The sequence below is a fragment of the Oncorhynchus tshawytscha genome, unplaced genomic scaffold (assembly GCF_018296145.1).
Source record: "Oncorhynchus tshawytscha isolate Ot180627B unplaced genomic scaffold, Otsh_v2.0 Un_contig_8066_pilon_pilon, whole genome shotgun sequence".
Lineage (NCBI taxonomy): Eukaryota > Metazoa > Chordata > Actinopteri > Salmoniformes > Salmonidae > Oncorhynchus > Oncorhynchus tshawytscha.
This window is the reverse complement of record NW_024609381.1, coordinates 140,555-157,095: the sequence shown is the minus strand read 5'-3', so window position 1 is coordinate 157,095 and position 16,541 is coordinate 140,555. Positions and strand designations below refer to the sequence as shown.

The 16,541-nt window shown below is 42.8% G+C and overlaps 2 pseudogenes; both read right to left on the bottom strand.

The window, feature by feature from the left end:
- Nucleotides 1–107: 107 nt before the first annotated feature.
- On the bottom strand, nt 108–7,391 carry LOC121844690 (annotated as a pseudogene).
- Nucleotides 7,392–14,714: 7,323 nt separating this feature from the next.
- LOC112236524 overlaps nt 14,715–16,541 on the bottom strand; it is a 127,714-nt pseudogene continuing 125,887 nt past the window's right edge.

Below are 16,541 nucleotides of genomic sequence, written 5' to 3'. Positions count from 1 at the left end.
GCGGTGCTTTACGTCTACAGAGACAAGGTTAGAATCAGGGTGGGTGCTTTACGTCTACAGAGACAAGGTTAGAATCAGGGGGATCTGTCGGTGCTTTACGTCTACAGAGACAAGGTTAGAATCAGGCGGTGCTTTACATCTACAGAGACAAGGTTAGAATCAGGCGGTGCATTACGTCTACAGAGACAAGGTTAGAATCAGGCGGTGCTTTACGTCTACAGAGACAAGGTTAGAATCAGGCGGTGCTTTACGTCTACAGAGACAAGGTTAGAATCAGGTGGTGCTTTACGTCTACAGAGACAAGGTTAGAATCAGGCGGTGCTTTACGTCTACAGAGACAAGGTTAGAATCAGGGGGATCTGCCGGTGCTTTACGTCTACAGAGACAAGGTTAGAATCAGGCGGTGCTTTACGTCACACAATACCCCCCTAATACCCCCCCAATAGTAAATAATAATTTTTTTAAATAATGACAACACATACAATTATTTGTAAGGTCTCTCAGGTACTGTACAGTCTGTGGTTAATAGCTGTGCCATTGATAGGGACCATGTGGTGCTAACAGTGTTAATCTACAGATCAACACAACAAAAGACCAGGCGTTTAACCGTGGGACACATGGACCAGGCGTTTAACTGTGGAGGGGGACATTACGTTAAAAAGACCAGGCGTTTAACTGTGGAGGTAAAAGGGACATTACGTTAAAGACCAGGCGTTTAGGTAAAGGACATTACGTTGAAAGATTAACTGTGGAGGTAAAGGGACATTACGTTAAAAAAAGACCAGGCGTTAACTGTGGAGAAGTGCGACACATGGAGGCGTTCTGTTAAAAAAAAAAGACCAGACTGTGGAGGTAAAGGGACATTACGTTAAAAAGCGTTAACTGTGGAGGTAAAGGGACATGCTAAAAAGACCAGGCGTTAAAGGCAAGGGACATTACGTTAAAAAGACCAGGCGTTAACTGTGGAGGTAAAGGGACATTACGTTAAAAAGACCAGGCGTTAACTGTGGAGGTAAAGGGACATTACGTTTAACTGTGGAGGTAAAGACCAGGCGTTTAACTGTGGAGGTAATGAGGACATTACGGGTGGTTGGAAAAAGACTAGGAGGATAATGAGGAAGATTCACCTGGGTGGTTCAACTGGGTGGTTCAGTGTATAATGAGGAGGATGATGACCTGGGTGGTTGAGGAGTGAATAATGAGGGTTGAGGATGATTCACCTGGGTGGTTCAGGAGTGTATAATGAGGAAGATGATTCACCTGGGTGGTTTCAGGAGTGTATAATGAGGAAGATGATTCACCTGGGTGGTTCAGGAGTGTATAATGAGGAAGATGATTCACCTGGGTGGTTGAGGAGTGTATAATGAGGAGGATGATTCACCTGGTGGTTCAGAGGAGTGTATAATGAGGAGGATGATTCACCTGGGTGGTTCAGGAGTGTATAATGAGGAGGATGATTCACCTGGGTGGTTGAGGAGTGTATAATGAGGAAGATGATTCACCTGGGTGGTTGAGGAGGGTGTCCAGTTCCTCTTTAGCGACCACCATCCTCAACTTGTCTCCACTGTCCACCACAAAGATGATGGCTTGACCCTCCCTGGGGGAGAGAGGGGGCAAGGGTCAACATGATTCACTGTCAGTACTACCTACCGTGTGTGTGTGTGTGTGTGTGTGTGTGTGTATCACTGTGTGTGTGTGTGTGTGTGTGTGTATTACTGTGTGTGTGTGTGTGTGTGTATGTGTGTGTGTGTGTGTGTGTGTGTGTGTGTGTGTGTGTGTGTGTGTGTGTGTGTGTGTGTGTGTGTGTGTGTGTGTGTCTGAACAGACTCACTTGTAGTAATGTTCCCAGAGGTTTCTGTATCGCCCTTGGCCAGACATGCTCTAACACTGCAAGGAGAGACTGGAGAGAAGAAGAGGATTTAGAAGACTGGAGAGAAGAGGAGGATTTAGAAGACTGGAGAGAAGAGGAGGATTTAGAAGACTGGAGAGAAGAGGAGGATTTAGAAGACTGGAGAGAAGAGGAGGATTTAGAAGACTGAGAGAAGAGGAGGATTTAGAAGACTGGAGAGAAGAGGAGGATTTAGAAGACTGGAGAGAAGAGAGGATTTAGAAGACTGGAGAGAAAGAGGATTTAGAAGACTGGAGAGAGAGGAGATTTAGAAGACTGGAGAGAAGAGGAGGATTTAGAAGACTGGAGAGAAGAGGAGGATTTAGAAGACTGGAGAGAAGAGGAGGATTTAGAAGACTGGAGAGAAGAGGAGGATTTAGAAGACTGGAGAGAAGAGGAGGATTTAGAAGACTGGAGAGAAGAGGAGGATTTAGAAGACTGGAGAGAAGAGGAGGATTTAGAAGACTGGAGAGAAGACTGGAGAGAGAGGAGGATTTAGAAGACTGGAGAGAAGAGGGAGGATTTAGAAGACTGGAGAGAAGAGGAGGATTTAGGAAGACTGGAGAGAAGAGGAGAATATAGAAGACTGGAGAGAAGAGGAGGATTTAGAAGACTGGAGAGAAGAGGAGGATTTAGAAGACTGGAGAGAAGAGGAGGATTTAGAAGACTGGAGAGAAGAGGAGGATTTAGAAGACTGGAGAGAAGAGGAGGATTTAGAAGACTGGAGAGAAGAGGAGGATTTAGAAGACTGGAGAGAAGAGGAGGATTTAGAAGACTGGAGAGAAGAAGAGGATTTAGAAGACTGGAGAGAAGAGGAGGTTTAGAAGACTGGAGAGAAGAGGAGGATTTAGAAGACTGGAGAGAAGAGGAGGATTTAGAAGACTGGAGAGAAGAGGAGGATTTAGAAGACTGGAGAGAAGAAGAGAAGACTGGAGAAGAGGAGGATTTAGAAGACTGGAGAGAAGAGGAGGATTTAGAAGACTGGAGAGAAGAGGAGGATTTAGAAGACTGGAGAGAAGAGGAGGATTTAGAAGACTGGAGAGAAGAGGAGGATTTAGAAGACTGGAGAGAAGAGGAGGATTTAGAAGACTGGAGAGAAGAGGAGGATTTAGAAGACTGGAGAGAAGAGGAGGATTTAGAAGACTGGAGAGAAGAGGAGAATTTAGAAGACTGGAGAGAAGAGGAGGTTTTAGAAGATGGGAGAGAAGAGGAGGATTTAGAAGACTGGAGAGAGAGGAGGATTTAGAAGACTGGAGAGAAGAGGAGGTTTTAGAAGACTGGAGAGAAGAGGGAGGATTTAGAAGACTGGAGAGAAGAGGAGGTTTTAGAAGATGAGAGAGAAGAGGAGGATTTAGAAGACTGGAGAGAGAGGAGGATTTAGAAGACTGGAGAGAAGAGGAGGTTTTAGAAGACTGGAGAGAAGAGGGAGGATTTAGAAGACTGGAGAGAAGAGGAGGATTTAGAAGACTGGAGAGAAGAGAGGATTTAGAGACTGGAGAGAAGAGAGGATTTAGAGACTGAGAGAGAGAGGATTTAGAGACTGGAGAGAAGAGGAGAGGATTTAGAAGACTGGAGAGAAGAGGAGGATTTAGAAGACTGGAGAGAGAGGAGGATTTAGAAGACTGGAGAGAAGAGGAGAATATAGAAGACTGGAGAGAAGAGGAGGATTTAGAAGACTGGAGAGAAAAGTAGTGCACTATATTGGAAATGGGATGCCATTTGGGACTCATTCAAGGACATCGTAGTGGTAACGTTCAGACAACATTCCCCAACAACCTTCAGGGAATAGTTCAGAACATCTGACCATCGTACAGTCATCCATTATTGTCTTATTGATTACCTTGATGTCTTGAACTTCTCGATGCTGAAGCCAATGGTCGGGACGATGTCTTGTGTCTGGGCCTGCATGACACAGAAATAGATTAGTAGTGGTTAATTACACAGGAAAAGATTAGATTGGTGTCACTACTCTGGACGGCTCTGACTTAGAATATGTGGACAACTACAGAAATCTTGGTGTCTGGTTAGACTGTCCTTAAACTCTCCTTCAGACTCATATTAAACATCTCCAATCCAAAATTAAATCTAGAATTGGCTTCCTATTTCGCAAACAAAGCATCCTTCACTCATACTGCCAAACATACCCTCGTAAAACTGACCATCCTACCAATCCTTGACTTCGGCGATGTCATTTACAAAATAGCCTCCAACACTCTACTCAGCAAATTGGATGCAGTCTATCACAGTGCCATCCGTTTTGTCACCAAAGCTCCTTATACTACCCACCATTGCGACCTGTATGCTCTCATTGGCTGGCCCTCGCTTCATATTCGTCGCCAAACCCACTGGCTCCAGGTTATCTACAAGTCTCTGCTAGGTAAAGCTCCGCCTTATCTCAGCTCACTGGTCACCATAACAACACCCACCCGTAGCACGCGCTCCCAGCTGGTATATCTCACTGGCCGCCCCAAAGCCAATTCCTCCTTTGGTCACCTTTCCTTCCAGTTCTCTGCTGCCAATGACTGGAACGAATTGCAAAATCACTGAAGTTGGAGACTTATATCTCCCTCTCTAACTTTAAGCATCAGCTGTCAGAGCAGCTTACAGATCACTGAACCTCTACACAGCCAATCTGTAAATAGCTCATCCAACTACCTCATCCCCATATTGTATTTTTTTTATTCTCCTTTGCACCCCAGTATCTCTACTTGCACATCATCTCCTGCACATCTACCATTCAGTCCAGTATTTAATTGCTATATTGTAATTACTTCGCCACTATGGCCTATTTATTGCCTTACCTCCCTAATCTTACTACATTTGCACACACTGTATATAGACTTGTTCTACTGTATTATTGACTGTATGTTTGTTTTATTCCATGTGTAACTCTCTGTGTTGTTCATGTCGCACTGCTTTGCTTTATCTTGGCCAGGTCGCAGTTGTAAATGAGAACTTGTTCTCAACTGGCCTACCTGGTTAAATAAAAATATATATTAATAAATAAATAAAAAGTAGTGGTTAATTACACAGGAATATATTAGTAGTGGTTAATTACACAGGAATAGATTAGTAGTGGTTAATTTAATTACAGGAATATATTAGTAGTGGTTAATTACACAGGAATATATTAGTTAAATTACACAGGAATAGATTAGTAGTGGTTAATTACACAGGAATATATTAGTAGTGGTTAATTACACAGGAATAGATTAGTAGTGGTTAATTACACAGGAATATATTAGTAGTGCATGCTGCTCTTCTCTGCATCAACCACTTCCTGTCCACTCCATAAACGTCTTGGAGGTCATCTATCCCTGATGTCCTCATCCCTGGTCTTCTTCTTCTTCTCTCTCTGCATCAACCACTTCCTGTCCACTCCAAACGTCTTGGAGGTCATCTATCCCTGATGTCCCTCATCCCTGGTCTTCTTCTTCTTCTCTCTCTGCATCAACCACTTCCTGTCCACTCCAAACGTCTTGGAGGTCTTCTATCCCTGATATCCCTCATCCCTGGTCTTCTTCTTCTTCTCTCTCTGCATCAACCACTTCCTGTCCACTCCAAACGTCTTGGAGGTCTTCTATCCCTGATATCCCTCATCCCTGGTCTTCTTCTTCTTCTCTCTCAGCATCAACCACTTCCTGTCCACTCCAAACGTCTTGGAGGTCTTCTATCCCTGATATCCCTCATCCTGGTCTTCTTCTTCTTCTCTCTCAGCATCAACCACTTCCTGTCCACTCCAAACGTCTTGGAGGTCTTCTATCCCTGATATCCCTCATCCCTGGTCTTCTTCTTCTTCTCTCTCTGCATCAACCACTTCCTGTCCACTCCAAACGTCTTGGGGACAGTCCAGAGGTTTCTAGTTGTTCCTGATGGTTTCTGACCTTGGTAAAGGCACCATGGCTCGATACACAACTGTCGTTTTAAATCTGAACCAAAAAAACGATGTGTAACAATGGAAGGTTAATTTAACAGTAAAATAAGATCTCCTCCTCTCCATCTCCTCCTCTCTCTCTCCATCTCCTCCTCTCCATCTCCTCCTCTCTCATCTCCCCCTCTCTCTCTAGCTCCTCCTCTTTCTCTCTCCCTCCATCTCATCTTCTCTCCCTCCATCTCCTCCTCTCTCTCTCAATCTCCTACCCTCTCTCCATCTCCTCAACTCTCCCTCCATCTCCTCCTCTCTCTCTCAATCTCCTACCCTCTCTCCATCTCCTCTTCTCTCCTCCATCTCCTCCTCTCTCTCTCCATCTCCTACCCTCTCTCCATCTCCTCTTCTCTCCCTCCATCTCCTCCTCTCTCTCTCCATCTCCCCCCTCTCTCCAGCTCCTCCTCTCTCTCTCCCTCCATCTCATCTTCTCTCCCTCCATCTCCTCCTCTCTCTCTCAATCTCCTACCCTCTCTCCATCTCCTCTTCTCTCCCTCCATCTCCTCCTCTCTCTCTCCATCTCCTACCCTCTCTCCAGCTCCTCCTCTCTCCCCTCCATCGCATCTTCTCTCCCTCCATCTCCTCCTCTCTCTCTCCATCTCCTCCTCCCTCCATTTCCTCCTCTCTCTCTCCATCTCCTCCTCCCTCCATCTCCTCCTCTCTCTCCCTCCATCTCCTCCTCTCTCTCTCCATCTTCTCCTCTCTCTCTCCATCTCCTCCTCCATCTCCTCTTCTCTACCTCTCTCCATCTCCCCCTCTTCTCTACCTCTCTCCCTGCGGTGTCTCCTTGTTCCTCTCTCCACCATCCCTCTTCAGGAGGAGAAGGAATCCTTATCCTCTGTAAACCAATCCTAAAGTGTTTTCATTTTTTTTACACCTGTATATACAGTGGGGAGAACAAGTATTTGATACACTGCCGATTTTGCAGGTTTTCCTACTTACAAAGCATGTTGAGGTCTGTAATTTTTATCATTGGTCTGTATGGAGGACTGGGCTAAAATCCCTGCTGCAGTGTGTGCAAACCTGGTCAAGAACTACAGGAAACGTATGATCTCTGTAATTGCAAACAAAGGTTTCTGTACCAAATATTAAGTTCTGCTTTTCTGATGTATCAAATACTTATGTCATGCAATAAAATGCAAATTAATTACTTAAAAATCAGACAATGTGATTTTCTGGATTTTTGTTTTAGATTCCGTCTCTCACAGTTGTAGTGTACCTATGATAAAAATTACAGACCTCTACATGCTTTGTAAGTAGGAAAACCTGCAAAATCGGCAGTGTATCAAATACTTGTTCTCCCCTCTGTATGTGGGTTTAACAAGCTATGTCTTTATAAGGTCATACTATATCACAGCAAACCACTAACTCATTCTCATCCTAGATCATTAAGTAAGTAGGCGTAATTTGATCCAGGCTACCAGTGTAGACTTACATTGGATGGTTTGAGTTGGTTGATGATAGTGGTCTTGCCGCTGTTGTCCAATCCCAGACACAGAACATTCACTTCCTTCTTCTTCAGCCCCAACCAGCCAGCTAGTTTATCAAACAGACCCATTGTTGTTCCGTCTTATTCCCGGGGTCTCTGTTGAATAAAAATATATATAATATATAATATATATTATAGTAGCTAAGACCATCACAAAGAAATAAACGTGTGACAACTAAATGTTCACTGCAAACCTGGGGTGTAGGGCCTAATCATTAGTCTACAACCTGGGATGTAGGGCCTAATCATTAGTCTAAACAACCTGGGGTGTAGGGCCTAATCATTAGTCTACAACCTGGGGTGTAGGGCCTAATCATTAGTCTACAACCTGGGGTGTAGGGCCTAATCATTAGTCTAAACAACCTGGGGTGTAGGGCCTAATCATTAGTCTAAACAACCTGGGGTGTAGGGCCTAATCATTAGTCTAAACAACCTGGGGTGTAGGGCCTAATCATTAGTCTAAACAACCTGGGGTGTAGGGCCTAATCATTAGTCTAAACAACCTGGGGTGTAGGGCCTAATCATTAGTCTACAACCTGGGGTGTAGGGCCTAATCATTAGTCTAAACAACCTGGGGTGTAGGGCCTAATCATTAGTCTACAACCTGGGGTGTAGGGCCTAATCATTAGTCTACAACCTGGGGTGTAGGGCCTAATCATTAGTCTAAACAACCTGGGGTGTAGGGCCTAATCATTAGTCTAAACAACCTGGGGTGTAGGGCCTAATCATTAGTCTAAACAACCTGGGGTGTAGGGCCTAATCATTAGACTAAACAACCTGGGGTGTAGGGCCTAATCATTAGACTAAACAACCTGGGGTGTAGGGCCTAATCATTAGTATAAACAACCTGGGGTGTAGGGCCTAATCATTAGTCTAAACAACCTGGGGTGTAGGGCCTAATCATTAGACTAAACAACCTGGGGTGTAGGGCCTAATCATTAGTCTAAACAACCTGGGGTGTAGGGCCTAATCATTAGTCTAAACAACCTGGGGTGTAGGACCTCATTAAACAACCTGGGGTGTAGGGCCTAATCATTAGTCTAAACAACCTGGGGTGTAGGGCCTAATCATTAGACTACAACCTGGGGTGTAGGGCCTAATCATTAGTCTAAACAACCTGGGGTGTAGGGCCTAATCATTAGTCTAAACAACCTGGGATGTAGGGCCTAATCATTAGTCTAAACAACCTGGGGTGTAGGGCCTAATCATTAGTCTAAACAACCTGGGGTGTAGGGCCTAATCATTAGTCTAAACAACCTGGGGTGTAGGGCCTAATCATTAGTCTACAACCTGGGGTGTAGGGCCTAATCATTAGTCTAAACAACCCAGGGGTGTAGGGCCTAATCATTAGTCTAAACAACCTGGGGTGTAGGGCCTAATCATTAGTCTACAACCTGGGGTGTAGGGCCTAATCATTAGTCTACAACCTGGGGTGTAGGGCCTAATCATTAGTCTACAACCTGGGGTGTAGGGCCTAATCATTAGTCTACAACCTGGGGTGTAGGGCCTAATCATTAGTCTAAACAACCCAGGGTGTAGGGCCTAATCATTAGACTAAACAACCTGGGGTGTAGGGCCTAATCATTAGACTAAACAACCCAGGGTGTAGGGCCTAATCATTAGACTAAACAACCTGGGGTGTAGGACCTAATCATTAGTCTACAACCTGGGGTGTAGGGCCTAATCATTAGTCTACAACCTGGGGTGTAGGGCCTAATCATTAGACTAAACAACCTGGGGTGTAGGGCCTAATCATTAGTCTACAACCTGGGGTGTAGGGCCTAATCATTAGTCTACAACCTGGGGTGTAGGGCCTAATCATTAGTCTACAACCTGGGGTGTAGGGCCTAGACATTAGTCTACAACCTGGGGTGTAGGGCCTAATCATTAGTCTACAACCTGGGGTGTAGGGCCTAACATTAGTCTACAACCTGGGGTGTAGGGCCTAATCATTAGTCTACAACCTGGGGTGTAGGGCCTAATCATTAGTCTACAACCTGGGGTGTAGGGCCTAATCATTAGTCTACAACCTGGGGTGTAGGGCCTAATCATTAGTCTACAACCCGGGGTGTTTCTATTGGACCAATTCAGGTAGGACTCCGCCATTGTTCGTTCTAATACTTCCATATTTCATAATTCCCTTCTTTTTTACGTTTTAGATGAGTGTGTATTGTTAGATAGTACTGCACTGCTGGAGCTCGGAAAAAACCATTTCACTACACCGGCAATAACACCTGATAAATATGTGTATGGACCAATAACATCTGATAAATATGTGTTTGGACCAATAACATCTGTTAAATATGGACCAATAACATCTGATAAATATGGACCAATAACATCTGCTAAATATGTGTATGGACCAATAACATCTGATAAATATGGACCAATAACATCTGCTAAATATGGACCAATAACATCTGATAAATATGGACCAATAACATCTGTTAAATATGGACCAATAACATCTGTTAAATATGTGTATGGACCAATAACATCTGCTAAATATGGACCAATAACATCTGCTAAATATGGACCAATAACATCTGTTAAATATGGACCAATAACATCTGCTAAATATGTGTATGGACCAATAACATCTGCTAAATATGTGTATGGACCAATAACATCTGCTAAATATGGACCAATAACATCTGATAAATATGGACCAATAACATCTGTTAAATATGGACCAATAACATCTGTTAAATATGGACCAATAACATCTGTTAAATATGGACCAATAACATCTGTTAAATATGGACCAATAACATCTGTTAAATATGGACCAATAACATCTGTTAAATATGGACCAATAACATCTGCTAAATATGGACCAATAACATCTGCTAAATATGGACCAATAACATCTGATAAATATGTGTATGGACCAATAACATCTGATAAAGATGTGTATGGACCAATAACATCTGTTAAATATGTGTATGGACCAATAACATCTGTTAAATATGGACCAATAACATCTGTTAAATATGGACCAATAACATCTGTTAAATATGGACCAATAACATCTGTTAAATATGGACCAATAACATCTGATAAATATGGACCAATAACATCTGATAAATATGGACCAATAACATCTGATAAATATGGACCAATAACATCTGATAAATATGTGTATGGACCAATAACATCTGTTAAATATGGACCAATAACATCTGATAAATATGGACCAATAACATCTGTTAAATATGTGTATGGACCAATAACATCTGTTAAATATGGACCAATAACATCTGATAAATATGGACCAATAACATCTGTTAAATATGGACCAATAACATCTGATAAATATGGACCAATAACATCTGTTAAATATGGACCAATAACATCTGTTAAATATGGACCAATAACATCTGTTAAATATGTGTATGGACCAATAACATCTGTTAAATATGGACCAATAACATCTGTTAAATATGGACCAATAACATCTGATAAATATGGACCAATAACATCTGTTAAATATGTGTATGGACCAATAACATCTGTTAAATATGTGTATGAACCAATAACATCTGTTAAATATGGACCAATAACATCTGATAAATATGGACCAATAACATCTGTTAAATATGTGTATGTGACCAATAACATCTGTTAAATATGGATCAATAACATCTGATAAATATGGACCAATAACATCTGTTAAATATGTGTATGGACCAATAACATCTGTTAAATATGGACCAATAACATCTGTTAAATATGTGTATGGACCAATAACATCTGATAAATATGGACCAATAACATCTGTTAAATATGGACCAATAACATCTGATAAATATGTGTATGGACCAATAACATCTGTTAAATATGGACCAATAACATCTGATAAATATGTGTATGGACCAATAACATCTGATAAATATGGACCAATAACATCTGTTAAATATGTGTATGGACCAATAACATCTGATAAATATGTGTATGGACCAATAACATCTGATAAATATGTGTATGGACCAATAACATCTGTTAAATATGTGTATGCGACCAATAAAATGTGATTCGATTTTTAGCTTCCGTTTTAAGAAACGTTTTGCAACAGATTCGACATAATGAATACGCCCCCGGGTATGTATCCACAGACATCCACATAGCATGGTGAGAGATGCTTAGCTCTGTCTGCTTGGCTGGAAGACGGAAGTGAGATGACGCGAAGGCATAAGAACGGCATTTGGCTGGAAGAGGGAAGAAGTGATGCAATTTATGATTTTCGCACCCCCCCCCTTTTTAACCTAAATGTTCAATCCGCAACTCTGACCTGCAAAAGGCAACAATACGGAACACAGCGTCTAGTCTGCCGGAAACACACGAAGAAGAAGAGGGTTTAGCCGCTAGCTAGCTAACCTAGCATTTACAATAGCTACAACAAGCGCCACACGTAGCAATATGTTTTCTTCTTCTAGATCATCACATTTAAGGCTAGTTGAGGGTCTCGTTTTAATTCGTAGCTAATGCGCCAGCAACAACGAAAGAGAATAGAGTTGATACCCCCCTTTTTTTCTGATGTAGCTAGCTAGCTAGTTAGCGTAACATGTTAGGATAGCTAGCTGTTAATACATTAGCAAATTAACCCTAGCTAGCCATCTGGTTAGATAGTTAGCAGCGTGACTAGCTAGCGATTTTAGTTCAACCTTGGACCTAGTTTACCAAAACGTAGCTTGACCAGCTTTGAGTTGACTAAACTGGGTTTAATGGGATGTACTCAATGTGTTTATAATCTCACTGAAAAGAAACGATAGCTAAGCTTTCAAACGTTAGCTATCTACTTCCGGCAGCATTATGCGCAATGTATCTTCTCTTTACCTGTAAGAGATCTTTACGTACGATTCTTCTCTTTTTCTTTCTTCTTCTTCAAATATCAAAACGTTTTTCAAAACTCAGTCATAACCAGTCAACGCGATGACATGTTGATGTTTTCAGTCATTTCTCTTGTCACAACATGTCAGTGTGTGTTGTTTTGGTCCCTCAGAAAGCACTGGGAGTTTTACACGGCGTTGTCAGGACGACGGAGAGAGACTTTTTTTTGACTCAAGTGCGCCACCCACTGGACAACCATGGGTATTACAACATCATGATAATAGACCACTTTTTTTTCTTTTTTTTTTACCATAAAATGACTAAATCACACCAATAGGAATAATATTTTAATAGTTGAGTCAAAATGATGGCAATACTATATAACATCCCCCTCAGCAGAGCCTACATATTATGTTACAAACACCCAGCCTACAAGGCTTTTATTAATCACCAGTTAGGGTGGACAATGTCCCTTAATAAATTATAAAAAAAATACATTTGAACATTGGAAGGAGGGAAAAAAATGCATTCATAATATGTATATGTATGCTACTACAGATCCCAGAGTGCATTGCTGGGATGGGAGGAAGTAGTGTCGCCCCCAAAACGTCCTGAGCACCTGTTGCACAGATCCACCCCATGAGAGCTCTCAATGTCAGGATAATAAGTGGGCATCTCTTCAGTGACAGGGATGAATGAGGATGCTGATTGGAGTATATGTGTGTGTGCGCTTGCGTGAGAAGGAAGAAAGCATTCTTATCATTCACCCTACTCAAGTGTGTTGTCTGAGTCTATTTATCCTGTCAGTATGCATATAGGAGTGTTGTATCTGTGTATTTATCCTGTCACTGTGCATATAGGAGTGTTGTATCTGTGTATTTATCCTGTCAGTGTGAATATAGGAGTGTTGTATCTGTGTATTTATCCTGTCAGTATGCATATAGGAGTGTTGTATCTGTGTATTTATCCTGTCAGGTTGCATATAGGAGTGTTGTATCTGTGTATTTATCCTGTCAGTATGCATATAGGAGTGTTGTATCTGTGTATTTATCCTGTCAGGGTGCATATAGGAGTGTTGTATTTCCTACCATGGTTGCATCATGCTTTCCAAAGGCCCTTTGTCACAATACATCAACCTACATTAGTACCCAGAACAACAGGAGAGGTAATATAGAATATTCAGGGTTCTATAGGAGGGTTTCCTCCAGGAACAGGGTTGGAGTTAAAACCTACAGGAGGGTTTCTCTCCAGGAACAGGTTGGAGTTAAAACCTACAGGAGGGTGTCTCTCCAGGAACAGGGTTGGAGAACCCTACAGGAGGGTGTCTCTCCAGGAACAGGGTTGGGAACCCTAGGAGGGTATTCAGGGTTGGAGTTAAAACCTACAGGAGGGTTTCTCCAGGAACAGGGTTGGAGTTAAAACCTACAGGAGGGTTTCTCCAGGAACAGGGTTGGAGTTAAAACCTACAGGAGGGTTGCTCTCCAGGAACAGGGTTGGAGTTAAAACCTACAGGAGGGTTTCTCTCCAGGAACAGGGTTGGAGTTAAAACCTACAGGAGGGTTTCTCTCCAGGAACAGGGTTGGAGTTAAAACCTACAGGAGGGTAGCTTTCCAGGAACAGGGTTGGAGTTAAAAACCTACAGGAGGGTTTCTCTCCAGGAACAGGGTTGGAGTTAAAACCTCCAGGAAGGTCTCTCTCCAGGAACAGGGCTGGAGTTAAAACCTCCAGGAAGGTCTCTCTCCAGGAACAGGGCTGGAGTTAAAACCTCCAGGAAGGTCTCTCTCCAGGAACAGGGCTGGAGTTAAAACCTCCAGGAAGGTCTCTCTCCAGGAACAGGGCTGGAGTTAAAACCTCCAGGAAGGTCTCTCTCCAGGAACAGGGCTGGAGTTAAAACCTCCAGGAAGGTCTCTCTCCAGGAACAGGGCTGGAGTTAAAACCTCCAGGAAGGTCTCTCTCCAGGAACAGGGCTGGAGTTAAAACCTCCAGGAAGGTCTCTCTCCAGGAACAGGGCTGGAGTTAAAACCTCCAGGAAGGTCTCTCTCCAGGAACAGGGCTGGAGTTAAAACCTCCAGGAAGGTCTCTCTCCAGGAACAGGGCTGGAGTTAAAACCTCCAGGAAGGTCTCTCTCCAGGAACAGAGCTGGAGTTAAAACCTCCAGGAAGGTCTCTCTCCAGGAACAGGGCTGGAGTTAAAACCTCCAGGAAAGTCTCTCTCCAGGAACAGGGCTGGAGTTAAAACCTCCAGGAAGGTCTCTCTCCAGGAACAGGGCTGGAGTTAAAACCTTCAGGAAGGTCTCTCTCCAGGAACAGGGCTGGAGTTAAAACCTCCAGGAAGGTCTCTCTCCAGGAACAGGGCTGGAGTTAAAACCTCCAGGAAGGTCTCTCTCCAGGAACAGGGCTGGAGTTAAAACCTCCAGGAAGGTCTCTCCCAGGAACAGGGCTGGAGTTAAAACCTCCAGGAAGGTCTCTCTCCATGAACAGGGCTGGAGATGCTCTAGATGCTCAAGCACTATGGATTGTACTGCGGTCAAAGTAAAGTATTTCTTAAGGTACATGTCTGAGGTTGTTTTCGGTTCTGATTTGTTGTGGAGTGGAGTTGCACTCTTCTCCTTGTTCTATAAGTGAGGAAACTGTAGCCTGGTCCCAGATCTGTTGATGCCCTTGACTACTCTGTCCTTGTCAAGCTAAACAAGGCAATGAGTAACGAAGCACGACATCGCAGAAACAGACTGTCAGTCAGTCAGCTAAGGACACTGCATATTGCTGAGTAAAGACGAAGATTGTGGATGAAACAAAACTAAACAAGGATGTCTAATCAAACTGAACAAGGATGTCTAATCAAACTGAACAAGGATGTCTAATCAAACTGAACAAGGATGTCTAATAAAACTGAACAAGGATGTCTAATCAAACTGAACAAGGATGTCTAATCAAACTGAACAAGGATGTCTAATCAAACTGAACAAGGATGTCTAATCAAACTGAACAAGGATGTCTAATCAATCTGAACACGGATGTCTAATCAAACTGAACAAGGATGTCTAATCAAACTGAACAAGGATGTCTAATCAAACTGAACAAGGATGTCTAATCAAACTGAACAAGGATGTCTAATAAAACTGAACAAGGATGTCTAACCAAACTGAACAAGGCTTTTTCACAGAACATGACTTTTCCACAAATACTTCACATATTCTGGTTGATGATGGATTATACATTTATGAAATCAGATGACATTCATTTGTCTTCTCTTTGCTCCAAAATCTCCTCCACATTGTCCTTTCTCTTCCTATTGGTCAGAATGTCCTCCACATTGTCCTTTTTCTTCCTATTGGTCAGAATCTCCTCCACATTGTCCTTTATTTTCCTATTGGTCAGAATCTCCTCCACATTGTCCTTTATTTTCCTATTGGTCAGAATTTCCTCCACATTGTCCTTTCTCTTCCTATTGGTCAGAATCTCCTCCACATTGCCCTTTCTCTTCCTATTGGTCAGAATCTCCTCCACATTGTCCTTTCTCTTCCTATTGGTCAGAATCTGCTGCTTGATAAATGAACAAGGAAACAAAACATCTGAAATAAATAAGACACATTTAATCATCCCATTTTTTTGTCAAAAGTAGTGGTCTCTAAACGGAGAGTCCTGTTTCAGTCCGTCTCCGTCCACCTGATTAGAGGAAGACCCATCAGTGCACTTGTCTCTCCATGTGCTTCGTACTACGCGTGTCTGTCCTAAACGGTGCACCATGAAGGGAAAAGGGTGCTCTTCAGGACGTGGGCTGAAACTACCTCCATCTCAAGTCTTCTGGATCAGGGACAGAAGCCTCCTTGGTAAAACCACTGTAGTCCACGGGTAAGAGTTCACCAGTCCGCCGAGAGAACATCTAGAATTTTAGAAACAAGCGTTTCTTATTGAACGAGTTCAGCTAATCGCTCTCTGTTTTCAGTTTGTTTTCTTTTCCGTTCGGTGCCGAATGAACACACCCAGGCCTGTCTGTCTGTCTGTGCAGTCCTAGCGTTCTGGGGGTTGGTTTAGATGTGGAAGCTGTTGTGTTGGACGGTGAGGAACTGTAGACGGAGACTCTGAATACTGCTCACTATCCTCCTCTGGTGGCCAATCAGAGACACACCGATACGCCTGATGTCCCTGAGGACAAGAGACACAGACGAGTTAGGTTACTTGTTTAGAGGAGAGAGACACAGACACTATATGAGTTAGGTTAGCTGTTTAGAGAGGATACAGACACTTTGAGTTAGGTTAACTGTTTAGAGAGGATACAGACACTATATGAGTTAGGTTCACTGTTTAGAGAGGATACAGACACTATATGAGTTAGGTTAACTGTTTAGAGAGGATACAGACACTATATGAGTTAGGTTAACTGTTTAGAGAGGATACAGACACTATATG